Source organism: Pongo abelii, chromosome 12 (assembly GCF_028885655.2).
Source record: "Pongo abelii isolate AG06213 chromosome 12, NHGRI_mPonAbe1-v2.0_pri, whole genome shotgun sequence".
Lineage (NCBI taxonomy): Eukaryota > Metazoa > Chordata > Mammalia > Primates > Hominidae > Pongo > Pongo abelii.
In genome coordinates, this window is record NC_071997.2 from 79472279 (window position 1) to 79489650 (window position 17372).

Genomic DNA, 17372 nt, shown 5'->3' on the forward strand with positions numbered 1-17372 from the left:
TGTAATTCCAGCAATTTGGGAGGCCAAGGTGGGAGGATCACTTGAGGCCAGTCTGGCAATTTGAGGTTGCAGTGAGCCATGATCTTGCCACTGCACTGATGGAGGTACATTTGTTGAATGCAATAGTGGCTAGGTTTGGCAGTGCTCACTGCAAGGTTAGTTGAGAGGCACGGCTGGGCACTAATACTAACTAATGCCAGGGTGGAGCATATTCAAATGAGCACAGTTGCAGAGTTCTGATGTATATGCCATTGGTTATTCTAATAGGCTATTAAACCTCTAATTATGATTCTGAAAACAACCAACCCACAAGATAAAAAAGCACTATATCTCACTGGGGAGTGGAGCTTTGATACAAAAATCCAGGTACACAGATAGTTAATTGACAGGTCTTAGATTACCAATTACAAATTTATGGTTTAGGAAAAGGACTGAAGTAGCCGTGGTGGTCCTGGTGTTATCTAATGTCCCTTGACAGATGAAAGATAAGGTTTTGGATTACAAGTGGTTAAAATTTTACCCCCTCTTCTCTTTTCATTTTATGCCCTTTCTTGGACAGAAGATATTCTTTATCACCGGGTCATCTTTTTGGACTTTTCCTAAGTCCTGAAGAATCTTTGTCCTGAAAAATAGGGAAATAGAAAGAAAGAGGTGAAATTGATCTACATAATAAAAAGCTGAGATGGGAGACAAAGAAAGAGGAGAAGTAGGTACCTTTGAAGCCTGAGTCTGAGAGAGAGGTTAGAATAGTAGTTTAAAGAATGTTGGAATGAAAGAAATAATTTGGGGCATTGTCATGCCTGTAAGAGATACTGAAAATGAAAGGTAGAAGAATGTTTCAGGTGTTTGGAGATTAAAAGAGTAATTAGATGTATTTGAACCTGCAGACTAGGAGATTGTCAGGGTCAAAATGTATAGAAATTAAAGAAGAGGGGAGTTAAACGAATAGTAAGTAGTGAAACAGATTATACCACCTGAATATGTGAAACTTTTGGAATTAGCTTAAACCAAGCAAACAAACATGGAATACTCAAAACAGAGAAAGGGTTAGGGTTAGGGTTAGAAAGAAAAGAAAAAATTAAACAATGCAAGAAACATGCAAATGTAGTTTTGAATTCTATATCTGTGCTTATCATCATGTAAAATTAGGGTACTATGTTTAATTTCTGGGACCATCAATTTTCTCATTAGTTAAGTGGAATAATTGCAATAGCATATGAAAACAAGTGCCCCAGCACAGTGCCTGAAATATATTTGTTAAAACAAAAAGAAGAAAAAGAAACACCTGGAAGCCTGTCCATATATAAGGCTTTTGAGATAATCCATCAAATATTCTTTCATAGGGTTGTAAACCTTTATTCTGGTTTGCCCAGAAGGAAAATCTCTTTTATAATCTGTACCTAATAAGTAATTATTAAGCACCCTAAGAGGTTTTAAAATTGAGGCATTTCTGAAATGATGTAGAGTAATTGTTTGCTGAAAAAAAAACAGTGATCTTCACTGCACAGCAGCACCCCTTTAAGTAAGCCACTGGCTTACTAAACCACTGAAAGAACAAGGTTTAGTAACTGCAGTCTGGCAACTATAAGACCAAATACCTGATTCTTTAAACAAATATTTTTGGCCATATTTCTAGTTCATGTACCTGTTTTGCCTATATGTTCTATTCTAAATTAATTCATGACTTTAAGTTTTAGAACTCTTAATTTCAGGAATCATAGGAAAGATGATGTTGGACCATATTTTAGCAGATGAGAAAGGAATGGTAAGAACCCATTGGCAGAAATAACTTGCAGCTTGAATGTAAACTCCATAAGGTCAGAGTTTTTTTGTTTTTTTTTTCTTGCTTTTCTCTCCTGATCTATTTTCAGGACCTCAAACAAGGCTTAGCCACAAATGGGTACTTGATAAATATTTGTTAAGAGAATTAATGAATAAATGGATTAATCATGAAATTACCACAGCTATTAACCAACTAGGTTGTCCAGTAGTTAATCCATATTTTTTTTTAAATTTAGCTCTTTATAGAGCAGCATTATCATATAGAAGTACAATGTGAGCCATATATATAATTTTAAATTTTCTAGTAACAGTATTTAAAAAAGTAAAACTAGTAAGATGATTTTAATAATATATTTAATTTATACCAATATATCACAAATATTATAATTTCAACAAGTTATCAGTATAATATTTAGTTATGAGACATTTTACATTCTTTTACAATATTACCTTTTAAATCCCTTGTGTATTTTACATTTCCAATACATTCAGATGAGCTGCATTTTAAGTACTCAGAATGTTATCAGCACATTGCACAGTATACTTATAAAGCAGTCAAAATCTGTTTTGAAAGAGGTAAAATTAAAATAATATCTTAGATTTAAAATAAGGCAAGTAATCGATAGGAAAAAGTATTGAATTTGCGTTAGATAGAGCTAGTTTAGAATCCCATTTGGTAGTGTGACTTCGAGCAAGAGAATCTCAATAACTCTGCTCTCTCACATGTAAAATAGAAGTAATCATCAGACCTTGCTGAATTGTTATCTTAGAAATAGTGTATGTGAAAGCCCTCCTACGGGATCTGACAGGTCGTAGGTGCTCAATAAAGATTATGAATGGTTGTCATTATTGTATTATAATTATTTAATATATACTCTATGCTTTTCGCTGTTTATGATTTTAAAAATGAGCTTTTATTTCCATTTTAAAGGCAAACAAAGAAGGTATGAACCCCATTATTGGATTATATATCTGATATTAGCACCTGAATTTTTTTTTAGTTACTTCTAAGCATGTATCACAGGAAAAAACTTAGGTATGTCTCAAAAGGTCCTCATTTTCCCAGTGTATCATTGAGATGGGGCTGTCTCCACTACTGGGGAGCCCATGAGTTTTCTAGTCTGATGGGACAGTTCTCAGCTGGCATTTTGCCTCTATGACTGCTCTGATACCCTCATTTCAGAGAAAGAATTTTGGATTTAGTATTACAAAGACAGTACAAATATCCTACCTATATGAGAAAAAAATAGACATTTTTGAACATATAGCCATCTAGAAATGTATCACCCACTAGTCATATTGAAAATTAAATTACTTATAAAGGTACTCTAGGAAACAGAAGACTGAGTGATAGTGAAAAAATAAGATACAAGAAGTAATAGACAATGAGCTATGAAATTAAGTTCAATTTTTAGGCAGGGATTTAACAATAGAGATATTATTAAATAATAATTTAAAGCTAGAAAATTGAGAAGTTAAAAGAAAATTGAGAGGAGGATAAAATAATTAAATGTCTGTTAATCTTGTTACAAATGAAAAAAGGCTCTATGTTCACATTATTTTTTAATAATATGAAACTGTATTTTCACGTTTGCTATAAATTTGAGTATAATCGTTAGTAGAATATAAATAAAATTGAAATATCGAATGTAGTACAAGATAAAAAGCAAATAATATATGATGAACATAAGTAATAGTAAAGAAAAAAGAGACAAAATGTGCCCTGCATTTGGCTAGCCGGTTATCCCAGCACCATTTATTGAATGGGGAATCCTTTCCCCATTGCTCATTTTTGTCAGGTTTGTTGAAGGTCAGATAATTGTAGGAGTGTGGTCTTATTTCTGGGTTCTCTATTCTGTTCCATTGGTCTGCATGTCTGTTTCAAGATGGATTAACGACAAATGTAAAACCCCAAACTATACAAATCCTGGAAGACAATCTAGGCAACACCATTAAGGATATAGACACAGGCAAAAATTTCATGATGAAGATGCCAAAAGCAATTGCACCAAAGCAAAAATTGGCAAATGGGATCTAATTAAACTAAAAAGCTTCTGCACAACAGAAGAAACTGTCAACGGAGTAAACAGATAACCTACAGAATGGGAGAAAAATTTTGCAAACTATACATCTGACAAAGGTCTACTATCCAGCATCTATAAGGAACTGAAACAAATTTACAAGAAAACAAACAAACAAACAAACAACCTCATTAAAAAGTGGGCAAAGACATGAACAGACACTTCTCAAAAGAAGACATATTTATGGCCAGCAATCATGAAAAAAAGCTCAAATTCACCAATAATTAGAGAAATGCAAATCAAAACTACAATGAGATACCATCTAACACCAGTCAGAATGGCTGTTTTAAAAAGTCAAAAAATAACAGATGCTGGTGAGGTAGTGGAGACAAAGGAATGCTTTTACACTGTTGGTGGGAGTGTAAATTAGTTCAGCCATTGTGGAAGGCAATGTGGTAATTCCCCAAAGACCTAAAGACAGAAATTCCATTTGACCCAGCAATCCCATTACTGGATATATACCCAAAGGAATATAAATTTTTCAATTATAAAGACACATGCACACATATGTTCGTTGCAGCAGTACTCACAATAGAAAAGACATGGAATCAACCTAAATGCCCATCAATAATAGACTGGACAAAGAAAATGTGTTACATATACACATGAAATACTATGCAGCCATAAAAAATAATGAGATCATGTCCTTTGCAGGGACATAGATGGAGCTGGAGGCCATTATCCATAGCAAACTAACACAGGAACAGAAAACCAAATACCACATGTTCTCATTTATAAGTGGGAGCTAAATGATGAGAACACATGGACACATAGAGGGGAACAAGACACCCTGGGGACTTTTGAAGGCAGAGAGTTGGAGGAGGGAGAGGATCAGGAAAAACAATTAATGAATACTAGACTTAATACCTGAGTGATGAAATAATTTGTGTATCAAACCCCCATGACACAAGTTTACCTGTGTAACAAACCTGCACTTGTACCCTTGAACTTAAAAGTTAAAACAACCTCCTCCAAAACAAACAAAAAACTGCAAACAACAGCAACAACAACAGCAATAAAAGAAACAAAATATGAAGACATTGAAAAATTAGATGGCTGTGCTAGAATCTAACCAAAATCTAGGCCTATCTTTTTGTGCTATTAGCTGTAGTCATGTGACTTTTAGCCATGACGGCATAAGAAATAGTGGTATGTGTCATTTCCAGGACTGATCTCTAAAGTTCCCTCATGGTAACTCCTGGATACTTTTTGTTTCCTCAGAATGGGTGAAGATGACTATCATGAACTTGGACTTGATTCACTGAAGGTGGCCTCTATTCATGTGAGTCCTTCAATGATTGTATGGAGCAGCCTTCTGTTCCTTGCAACTCTGTACCACTCTAGACTATTACATAATGTCTTAGTTCATTTGTACTGCTATAACAAAATACCACAATTAGTTAATTTATAAATGCTAGAAACTTATTTTCTCACAGTTATGGAAGCTGGTAAGTCCAAGATCAAGGCACTGACACTGGTGTCTGGGGAGGTCCATTCTCTGCTTCTAAGATGGTGTCTTGTTGCTGCATCCTCTAGAAGGGAGGAATGCTCTATCCCCACATGGTGGAAGATGGAAGAACAGAAAGGGGAAAACTCTCAAAAGGCTCTTTTATAAGGGATGAATCCTTTCTTAAGGGAAGAGCCCTCATCACTTAATCACTTGCCCAAAGTCTCCACCTCTTACTGTCACTACAGTGAGGATTAAGTTTCAACATGAATTTTGGAGGGAACACACATTCAAACCATTAGCACAAGATGCATAAACTTCTAGTATATTTACATCATTATATGTCTTTTGTCTCTGTTTTATATACAGCTATGTTTAATTCACTAATATGGCTGAAATAAAACCAATGTAATAGTGATGGCAATAAATATGAATAGATTACATTTTTGAAATAAGCCAGATTTAGGAAAATATACTGTTGCTTAATGTGATTAAGTCAGGGGATCAGATCACATCTTGAAGGTATATTTATATGTGAGAGAGGCAAGTGGGTTTTCTCTGAAGGACATGTACACCTCCATGATTAATTATCTTATAGCAGGAAAAAATATAGGACTAGACTCATGCAGGCGAGAGCTTTTCCCTTTTTCTTCTTTTTTCTTTCCTTTTGAATTGGCATTGGATTGTATTTCCTGTGTATATCATCCATGCTTCTTAACTGCTTTCAAAGCTATCATGTCTGTGTTTTTGAGTAGAATTTTGAAAATATCTCTAGATTTCTAGTGCTGTCCTTTTGTCTTCAGCTGAGTCAATCTTACCACTTATCCTTTGGATTCATTATTGTTATCTTTTATGAAATACCGTTTTTAATCTCCAATAACTTTACTTTCATAACAGCCTGCTCTTGTTTTACATATGTTCCTGAGGACACTAATTGTAATTATTTTAAAATGTATGTATTTTCCTACCTGTATTCTCTCTTTTGAAAGTTAGTTTTGGTCTTGTTTTCATTCCAATGTCTTTCTTTTATGCTGTTGTCTTAAGTGTTTCATGGAAAATCTTAGTCATCTGTTTATAGTGCAATGTTCTTATAAGAGTGGTATATTTTTCTGGAATATGTTTTTATTCATCACCAGTGAATATTCTGTTTCCCTAGCAGAAAATTCAAATTCTGATAGAATTTTGAGCTTATGTGAAAGTACAGGATGGGAACATGTGATCAGCCTGTCTTTCTCTTTGAGTATGAGATAATTAGCTTTCTCAATTTGAGACACCCCCTAGCTCCTCAGGATACTTATGTTGGGAATATCCAATAGCAGATTCACTATTAGTCCCTAAACTATTCCTGTGAGTTTAGCTGGATGGAGAACATCAGAGCGTGCAGCACTGAAAGTAGGGAATTGTTGCAGCTGTTCCACAGATTGTTAATCAATTATTTCACTGACCATCCAGTTCTGGCTTCCATCCTCTGCTGCATCTGGTTGGGATAATTCCAGGTTTCTGTTTTTAGTGGTCCAGTCTTTTATTATTTTTTGTAGCATTTGCCCTTTCCTTTTATCTTTTTCTCCAGCTTCATTGAAGTATGACTGACAAATAAAAATTGTATACATTTAAGTTGTACAATGTGATTATTAGATATACATAGTGTAAATATACATTGTGAAGTGTTCATCGCAAGCTAGTTATCATATCCATCATCTCACGTAGTTACCCTTTGTGTGTGATGAGAACAATCAAGACCTACTCTCTTAGCAAATGCCAAGTATACAATATATTATTAACTATAGTCACCACACTGTACATTAAGCCTCCAGAATGTACTGGTCTTATAACTGAAAGTTTGTATCCTTTGACCAACAACTTCCCATTTCCCCCACTCACGTAGCCCTGGTAACCACCAGTCTACTCTATTTTCACAAGTTCAGCTTTTTTAGATTCCACATATAAGTGCGGGCATACCTTGGAGATATTGTGGGTTCAGTTCCAGACCACTGCAACAAAGCAAATATCACAATAAAGTGAGTTATGTAAGTTTAGTTTTCCCTTGCATATAAAAGCATATTTATACTATATTTTAGTTTATTAAGTTTGCAATAGCATTATGTCTAAAAAATGTGCATACCTTAATTTAAAAAACTTTATTGCTACAAAACGCTAATGAGCACCAGTGCCTTCAGTGAGTCATAATCTTTTTGCTGGTGGAGGGTGTTGCCTCAGTGTTGATGGCTGCTGATTGATCAGGGTGGTAGTTGCCGAGCGTTGGGGTGGCTGTGGCATTTTTAAAATAAGACAACGTAAAGTTTATTACCTCAATTGACTATTCCTTTTAAGAAATACTTATCTGTAGCCTGTAAAACTGTTTGATAGCATTTCATACACAGTAGAACTTCTTTCAAAAATGGAGTCATTCCTCTCAAACTGCTGATTACCAATTAATTTTATGTAATATTCTAAGCCCTTTGTTGTCATTTCAACAATTTTCACAGCATCTTCTCCACGAGTAGTTTCCATCTCAAGAAACCACTTTCCTTGCTCATCCATAAGAAGTAACTCATCATCCATTAAAGTTTTATCATGAGATTACATCATTTCTGTCATATCTTTAGTCTCTACTTCTAATTCTAGGTCTAATTATAATTCTACTGCAGATGTGTAGAAACAGAATGATAATGGGTTATTAATTAACTCATTAATAAGGGTTGGAATAACTTCTTCCAAACTCCTGTTAATGTTGCTATTTTGACCTCCCATGAATCACAAATGTTTTTAATGTAATTTAGGGTGGTGATTCCTTTTCAGAAGGTTTTCAATTTCCTCTCCCAGATCCATCAGAGGAATCACTACCTATGGCAGCTATAACCTTAATAAATGTTTTTCTGAAATAATACAACTTGAAAGTCAACATTACTCCTTGATCCATGAGCTACAGCAGAATGGATATTGAGTTAACACGTATGAAAATAACATTAATCTTCATCAGAGCTATGGGGCGACTAGGTGCATTGTCAATGAGCAGTAATGTTCTGAGCAATATGCCTCAACAGTGGGCTTAAAATATTCAGTAAATCATGCTGTATACAAATGTTCTGTTATGCAGACTTTGTTGTTCCTTTTATAGAGCACATGCAGAGTAGATTTAGCATCATTCTTAAGGGCCCTGAAATTTTCAGAATGGTCAGTGTGCATTGGCTTCCATTTAAAGTCATCAGCTGCATCAGCCCCCAGCATGGCCTGTCCTTTGAAGATTTGAAGCCAGGCATTGACTGCTCTTCTCTAGCTGAGTCCTAGACGGTATCTTCTTCCAATAGAAGGCTGTTTTATCTACATTGAAACTATGTTGTTTCTTTCATCAGTGATCTTAGGTAGATATTTTAGATAACTTGCTGCAGCTTCAACATTAGTATTTGCTGCTTCACCTTGCACTTTTATGTTGTAGAGATAGCTATTTTCCATAAATCTCATGAACCAACCTCTGCTAGCTTGAAACTTTTCTTCCACTGCTTCCTCACCTCTCTCAGGCTTCATAGAATGGAAGAGAGTTAGGGCCTTGCTCTCAATTAGGCTTTGGCTTAATACAGTGTTATGACTGGTTTGATTTTCTATCCAGACCATTAAAACTTTCTCCAGTATTATCAATAAGGTTGTTTTATATTCGTATTACTTACATGTTCACTGGAGTTTCTTTTAATTTCCTTTGAAAAATTTTTTTTTTTCCATTCACCACTTGGATGATTGTTACACAGAAGAGGTCTAGCTTTTGGTCTATCTCAGCTTTTGACATGCCTTTCTCACTAAGCTTAATCATTTCTAGTTTTTTATTTAAAGGAAGGAACATACAACTCTTCCTTTAACTTGAACACTTAGAGACCATGGTACGGCTATTAACTGGCCTAATTCCAATATTATTGTGACTCAGGGAGGGAGGCCCGAGAACAGAGAGAGAGATGGAAGAACTGTTGGTCTGTAGAGAAGTCAGAACACACACAAGATTTATCAGCTACGTGCAGTGTGTTATATGGGCACTGTTAGTAGCTTCTCCAAATAGTTACAATAGTAAAACCAAAGATCACTGATCACAATCACTGTAACAGATATTATAATAATAATGAAAAAGTTTGACATATTGTGAGAATTACCAAAATGTGACACAGAGACGTGAAGCGAGTGCATGCTGTTGGAAAAATGGCACCCATAGACTTGCTCCATGTAGAGTTGCCACAAACTTTCAACTTGTAAAACATTCAATATTTGTGAAGCATAGTTGTGTGGAAAAACACAAACTGATTTTCCTCTGCTGTGATACCACATCAATCAACACTGAAGATTTCTGTGGCCCAGTGTGTAGGTTTTTTTCCTTATGCACCAAACAATCAATTCTGCAGTAGACACCAACTGAGTGTTCTGTAATTCAATTCAGTTCTGACACCACCTGGAGATAGTGTCTGATCCCACAACTTGAGCACTCCATCCCCAAGCTTGATCCCTACTCCCGACACCAATTGCAAGCTCCAGGTTGTTTGACCTGTGCTTCTGGCTGACTGTCTATAAATTAGGGATCCCACAGCTCACTCCTTGGGTTTAATTTGTGAGAGTGACTCAGAGAACTCGGGGAAACATGCTTACCAATTTATTGTAAAGATATTACAAAGGATACAGAAGAAGGGATGCACAGGCATGTGGGAAGAGGTTCCCTCCAGGAACTGCAGATGTTCAGCTACCCAGAAGCTCTTCCATATTTCATCCTCTTCAGCCTTTTCTGGAAACTTCATTGTATAGGCATGAAGCATGGCCAACTGTGTAGAAACTGTGACAAAACCAAAAGGGTATGATCTAATACTAATAGACTGAGTGGAGAAACCCATCAAAATCTGTCTGTCCATATTTTTCTTGTCCTCTCTCTGCAGCATTCCTTCCTCCAGGGTACAGGGCAGGACTTCTTAAATTAGAGTCTTATGACCTACAAATCAGATTAGGTAGGTCAGAGAATTTCTTTATGGCCAGCTCCAAGAAAAAAAAGGTAGGTGAAGATGCCTGCTTTGGGGAGAAAAAGGAGCAAATGAAAGAAGGATAGAAGAAGATCAGAGAGAGAGAGAAAGAGAAAGAGAGAGATTCTATTTTCTGAGACCTTCTGAAGCCTTAAGAGTCCCAACATTTTAACAAGAACTAAAGGAGTTATGGAGTTATGAGCTAGGAACTGTAGACAAATATCAGAGCAATAAAGAGAAATACAAATAAAACAATGTCTATCTGTAATATTATGTAGTGTTTGTCTTTCTGTGTCTGACCTTTTTCACTTAGCATAATTGTCCTCTGTCCTCCATCATTTTATGTTGAGGATTATCATCTCTGTTGGAGTCAACCATTGATAAAATTCCCCTCCCTTCATATTATCATGAATTTCTCAACATTTCTCTTCTACTCATGGCATTGTTCTTTGTTTTCCTATAGATTTATATTGTATATCTTCTATTATGTTGGTGTGACTGGGGAAAGATGAAAGATAAACATATATGATCATTTGGTCTTCCATTTTCACCACAGCATTCAGATATTTGTGGCATTCCATCAAATGTTAGTTTTTCAACTTCAAAATACTTATATCCTTTTCTCTCACAATTATATAGGAGGCAGTAAATGACACCTATGCCAGTACTATTTTTTAATCTTTGAAAAGAGTCATATGGATTTAACTGTTTGACAAATACTGCTTGGGCTATGCTTACTTGTTTACTATTGAATTAACATAGGGTTGAAGGTGATTGACAGATATATTTCTAATTCTGAAGTCATATTTACTCAAATGATACCAACCTGAATTGCTTTCGAGATGCTCTTCTCATTAGGTTTCCTGAGATTGACTGTTGTCTTGAGGTCTAAAATTCTCTCAAGGTTTCTTCTCTTTTATTAAAGGTAAAGTTGGTAAATCAGGCATTTAAAAATAGCATATCAGGCTCCCACGTTTTCCTAATTTTTCATTTTGTTTTAACCAATTTTAATAATGGACATCATACTAGTGTGCTTTTATTCATGTAATTGCAATTTTCTCTAAACTGATGAGAAAACTACTGGTTCTAGAAACTAAATATTTTTTCCTAATTCGACGGGGTAAATAATTAGCAAATCCAGAATTGAAAATCCAAATTTCTTGTTTCCTTTCCTATGTTATGCTATGCTAAACAGGGTTTTTTTTTCTTTTTCCCAAAGTGATTTGGTCAGCTACTAGCATCACTTCTGAGAATGTTTTTCTGGTCTGTGAGTTTCTAGGCCAAGTAGAGAATTAAACCTTTGATATTTAGAGGTATACGCCTCATTGTAAAATGGTAAGGACTGTGGATATATTTTTCCAAACATTAACTTTGTAAATTTTTGAATTGACCAGTAAACATAGCACACAACATATTACCTCCTATAATAAAATCAACTATATGAGTGGAGAGGGAAATAATTATCTACCAGGTAAACTGATGACTTGCAGTCATAAATGTGAAAATTAGCTACAGATAGTTTCTGAAAATTTGATTGAAAATAAATTTCTGTGTGTACAGGTGTGCGTATGCATGATTTCAATGTAGGACAAATTCGTATGGTTGAATTATAATACTTGGGAATCCTGAGTTTGTGTTGCTTTTACATTGCCTGGCTTATATCACTGTGTTTCAACTTCCTGTAACTATTGAATAGTAAATTGTTTATTGCAATATGCCATAGTAAAAACTTATTTACATTCTTAACATATGGGTTTACTTCACATTGTGACAGGAGAAAGAGAAGACATAAAGATGTATTATTTACCCATGCCACTTTTAACCAGAAAGCAAAATAAATGAAGAGGTGAAAAAAAAATCTCATGGAGTACAAGTAGATCATCTGATGTTTTTACTTAAGTAAAAATGATAGGTACCTGTTTCATAAATATAATTAAAATGGATATATGGTAAAATATGCATGACTATCCCTTCCAAGTAAGCATATGGATCCTATCAAACAAAAAAGGGTCATTATAGGTAAATGAATTATCTGTAGTCAAACATATTATCTTCTCCCTGTTTCATACATTGTCATAGCAACGATTGACTTCATATGGCCTGACTCAGCTACTCAGCAACCAAAAGAGAAAAAAAATGTTCGTTTCCTGTAATCTGCTGCTAGAGGTGATATCTTTAGATGGTGCAGTAGTAAGAGATGATGCTTAAACCTACCACATTTTCTTTTGTGATTGCAGCAAAATTAATAATTATCTACTGGATGCAGGGCAGTTGTCATTTTGAGTTTTGGGTGGTAATATCTATAGGTGAGGAACAGAAGTGTTTTAAGAATGTTCAGTGATTATTGGTAAAAATGGAGACAGGACAACCTTTCAATAGTTATTTGTCTAAACATTTTTTGTGTGTATCTTAGAAATGAGCAAAGACTTTCTGTGTGTACAGGTATGTGTATGCATGATTTCAATGTAGGACAAATTCATATGGTTGAATTATAATACTGGGGAATCCTGAGTTTGTGTTGCTTTTACATTGCCTGGCTTATATCACTGTGTTTCAACTTCAATCTCAATATGAGATTTCTGAACAAATATTTTAAGAATGCCTAAAACTCAATTCCACTTCTTTTCTGTATCCTATTTTACAACATTCTTCAGTCTTTCATTATATTGAGCTAGTTCTTTTTATGTGAAATGAATTTATATTTTTTTTTTGCTAAAATAAGAAGGGAAAAAAAAGTGTATTTATTTCCAACTGAGAGTGTTGAGTATCTGGTGTTGGTTTTCTCCTAAATATCATAGTAAAGGAATAGCAAACATTTGCTGGCCATAGATTTATATACTTTTCTGTGTGGACTGTGTGGAAAAGATACAAGTTATGTTGAATAAAATCACAAATAAGATTTTGTTTTTGTATGGGCTTGTGCAGACTGAAAAAGAACAACAAATAAGCCATTAAAGAATTAACTTAGAAAAGTTCTAATTTCAGTTTCAGTTTTAGTTTCTAATTTCTGAGTAAAATGGGTTTAGATGTCTGGTTTTTTAAGTGAATTTTACTAAGTAGACCACACAGCCATTATCAGCAGGGCCTGAAGGTGGTCCCTACCTAGGAAAAGATAAGGAAAAGCCATCTTTTTTGTTTTGTTGTTTTTTTTTTTAATTTCCCGCTTCACTATTATAGCTATATTTCTTTTTCTGTAGGGAATGCAACTGAATAGAAACAGAAATCTGAGAGTAACATGTGGATGACATCTATGCGATGTGTGCACCACCGGTAACTTGTCCTCTGCCCATGGTCGTCCTAATATGTATACAGAGGTACTGTACCTCTAAGTCCAGGCTTCACCTAACAATTTAACAGAGCAGTACTGGGAGCCACTTCTGAGATTTTCCTGCAAAACCATTATATTTTACTTTCATTTAATTTAATTTAATAGAAAATAGCTAGGAAGGGGAGTTAAACACTTTAAAAATCTGAAATGTGGTCAATCCTTCCCTTCCCTCCACACTACTGTCAATTATATTTTCAGTCTTTCACCTCATTCAGGTGATTTCATTTATCATTTAAAGATTATCTTAAAGATAAAGATTTAGCCACTTCATTGTTTTCTGTTTCAATTGTGTCATCTCTCAGTTCTGCATTTCAAGAATACTGAATCAGATTTGTAGAACATCAAATGCTTGGAGCTCTTTGGAAAAATGACCCTATGTTAATACAAAGTGTTGCTTTGTATTAACTTTTAAAAAATGACTCAGTCCCTATGAGTCTTAGTTTCTCCTCTATAAATTTGAAATGTTGGAAGTCACAGCATTCATCTTGGCTTAAGTACTGGTCCTGAATTTATCAAACTTGTTGTAAAATGAGTTAGAAGTGAGGCTGAGAGCAGGGCCAAAACAAGGCTGAGACAAAACATTCTTCCTTTAACTTCTCTGTGTTTTCCCAGAGAGTGTGTTGTCATTATTTTGTCTGCTGTTTTGTACCTTTGGACATTCCACCAGTGATGAAATTCAGACAGGTAATTGCAGCATTCCTCATATCATCTTCTAAAGATTAAATGTCTCCTTGCTTGTGCTCTTTTCATTTTATTTGGCATTATATTTTATTGCATTTAGATAATCAGCAGAACTTGTTGCCTGTCTCTTCATTTATGAAATGCAGAAAGAGTATCTCTTTTATGTTGCTATTGTTGAGTTAAATATAATAGCATATATTTAAAACATGGAAAGGCATGAATAGTGACTAGTCAATAAGTGCTAGTTTCCTCCCTGTTCTCCAGCCCCTAGATATGGGAAATATTTCTTTGCAGTAAGTTGATCTATGCTTACTGCATTAGTTAACTATTGTTATGTTACAAAGCATTCCAAACTCCTTAAATAATTAACATTTTAAACATTTCTCTTGAAGATAGAGCCATGTTGCTCTGCTAATCTTGGCTAGGTTTGGCTCATCTCACAGGGGCCTGATCATGTCATGAACAATTAGCTAGCTAAGGGAGACTAGGCTTAGAGTGGTTTTTAATACCTCCGATCCCTTCAGTGGGGTATCTAAGAGCAAACAGTCTCAACTGTGGAAGATGACAAGGAAAAATGAGCATATACTTTTCAAGCTTGGATATTGCTAATATCTCAGTGGTTAAAGTAAGTCACATGACTGAACCCAAAATCAGAGCATGGAGGGACTGTATAGTTACAGGAAAAAAAAGCATGAATAATTAGGGCCATTGGTACAATCGACTTATTACCTCTACAGAGTTTCTTGCAGACCCTTGTAATTAGTCAAGGTTTAGTCAGAGAAGCAGAATACCTACAACTCATCAAGCGGTAATGAATGATTTACTTTAAGAGTTAAACCTTATGCAATTGTGGGACTGACCTATTAGAGCAGGCTGTGTACCCTCTGTCTTGTGTTGATTCTGAAGCTGTTTTGGTCATCCAGAGTGCTACTCCAAAAGAAAACCAGGATGTGGAAAGTCAATAACTAGAGCTCATGACAACAACCGGGACCTATGTCTTTCTCTCACCATCTCTAACCTTGGTGCAGTGATTGGTTATCTGGAGGGAAAGGTTATGTCCTTCACTGTAAGTTACACATATCCTTAACCCAATAATAAAATAAACTGAAGGGGAGGATTAGGTGGGAGCTTCAGGAATTCCTGCCCTAGTTCATTGCTGAGCTGCTACAGTGCCTGATGCTCTGTATCAAGCTTTGAAGTATAAAAATGTATGACTATTTCTTCACTTCTGTCTTCTAAATTGCATGCAAATGTCTCCTGTGGCAAAAACTAATCTAGAGCTGTACAGGGAAGAGAATTCTGAGAAATGTGTTTTAAGCTTGGTCTCCTCTGCTATTTTGTTAAAATCTCTTTTTGTCTCATATCACTTTATACTGATTATGCTGAACTGGTCTTTTTAAAGGGTCTCACATTCAACTCTTCTCCCTAAAAGAGTTAAGATTCCTTGCTATTCAAGTCGGTATGGCAGAAGGGATGTAAAAAAAAAAAATCCAGTTATAGGATAGCATCTCAATATTTGGCATTTTTTAGCTAATTTCCCATCTCATAATTTGTGATAAAATACCCCTGTGACCTCTACTTTGCTTCTAGATAAGAAAAAGTTTATAACATGCTTTGCCATCCTCCATAATAAAAGATGCTTTCATAAATGCAAAGATTGATAATGAAAATTTAATTTGTAATATAATGACTGTAACTCTAAGTAACCAAAGGGACAGATAAACCAACCAAGTATATTAGGAATCTGTTATCATTTAAGAGAGGAAATTACTGCAATGCCTGAATAATTAAGTTACTTAATTAATACAAAATTTTAGTGAACCTCATTGACTTCAGTGTAAATTCCCACAATTGGATATGTACAGCTAATTATCAAAGGGGAAATCATAGACTTTCTACCTTAAAGCAACCAATGATCTAATGGTATTTATTACTGTTTCTTAATAAATATTTTACTATAGAAATAACCATGACTAGCCAGTTCAGAAAAAAAGATCAGACCTCTATATGTGTGTATATATATATATGTATGATCTCTATCTATACTGTAATGAAAATTTTTGGCTTGAGAAAGAGAAATTTCTACTGCTAATTGGTACAGGGAAATCAAAATCATGATATGAGCAGATAATACTGAGAAAAAAGTGCAAATAGAATTGTTAATGAAGGTGAGATTTATGAAAAGTTAATTTTAAAGGTAATATCTTATTTATGGATAGTTGCTATAGGGGTAGTACAGAAAGAAAGAACTTGATTTATTCTTATTTCTTTTCATCATGATACATGCTACATGATAATATAGCAGGATAGAATATGGATGGCTATTTTGTTGCTGTTTATCATTTCCAATTGTGGTAAAAACTCATTAAATTTTGTTAACTACCTTGGCCATTTTAAAGTGTGTAATTCAGTGGTGTTAACTGTATTCACTGTGTCATACAACAGATGTCTAGACTTTTTTATCTTGCAAAACTGAAAGTCTAAATGTATTAACACTTCCCCATTTCCCCCTCCCTCCAGCCTCTAGCAACTATCATTCTTTCATTTTCTATGACTTTTGACTACTTTAGGTAGTTCATATGAGTAGAATCAAACAGTATTTGTCTTTTTCTGACAGCTTATTTCACTTAGCATAATGTCCTCTAGATTCATCCATGTTGTAGCATGTAACAGAATTTCCCATTTTTAAGGCTGAATAATATTCAGTGGGATATATACCACACTTTCTTTATCTATTCATCCATTGATGAATGTTTGGGTTGCTTCCACTTCTTGGCTATTGTGAATAATGCTGAAATGACCATGGATGTGCACGTATCACTTTGAGATCTTGCTTTTATTTTTTTGTATATATAACAAGAAGTGGGATAGATGACTCATTTAGTAATTCTATTTGTAACAATTTTTAAGTAAAACTTCATAGTATTTTCTATATGGCTTAATTATTTTACATTTTCACCAACAGTACACAAATGTTGGAATTTTTCCACATTCTGACCATCATTTGCTATTTTCTGGGGTTTCCATTATTGATGTTTGTTTTGTTTTGTCTTTATGATAGTGAGCAT

The 17372-nt window shown here is 34.7% G+C and overlaps 1 long non-coding RNA gene across 1 annotated transcript in view; it reads left to right on the forward strand.

The window, feature by feature from the left end:
• The first annotated feature begins 14209 nt into the window (after positions 1-14209).
• The window catches only part of LOC134759647 (uncharacterized), a 218550-nt gene continuing 215387 nt past the window's right edge, over positions 14210-17372 (forward strand). The window contains exon 1 of the long non-coding RNA XR_010136185.1: positions 14210-14307. This is a non-coding gene — a long non-coding RNA (uncharacterized LOC134759647). The remainder of the gene's footprint in view (positions 14308-17372) is intronic.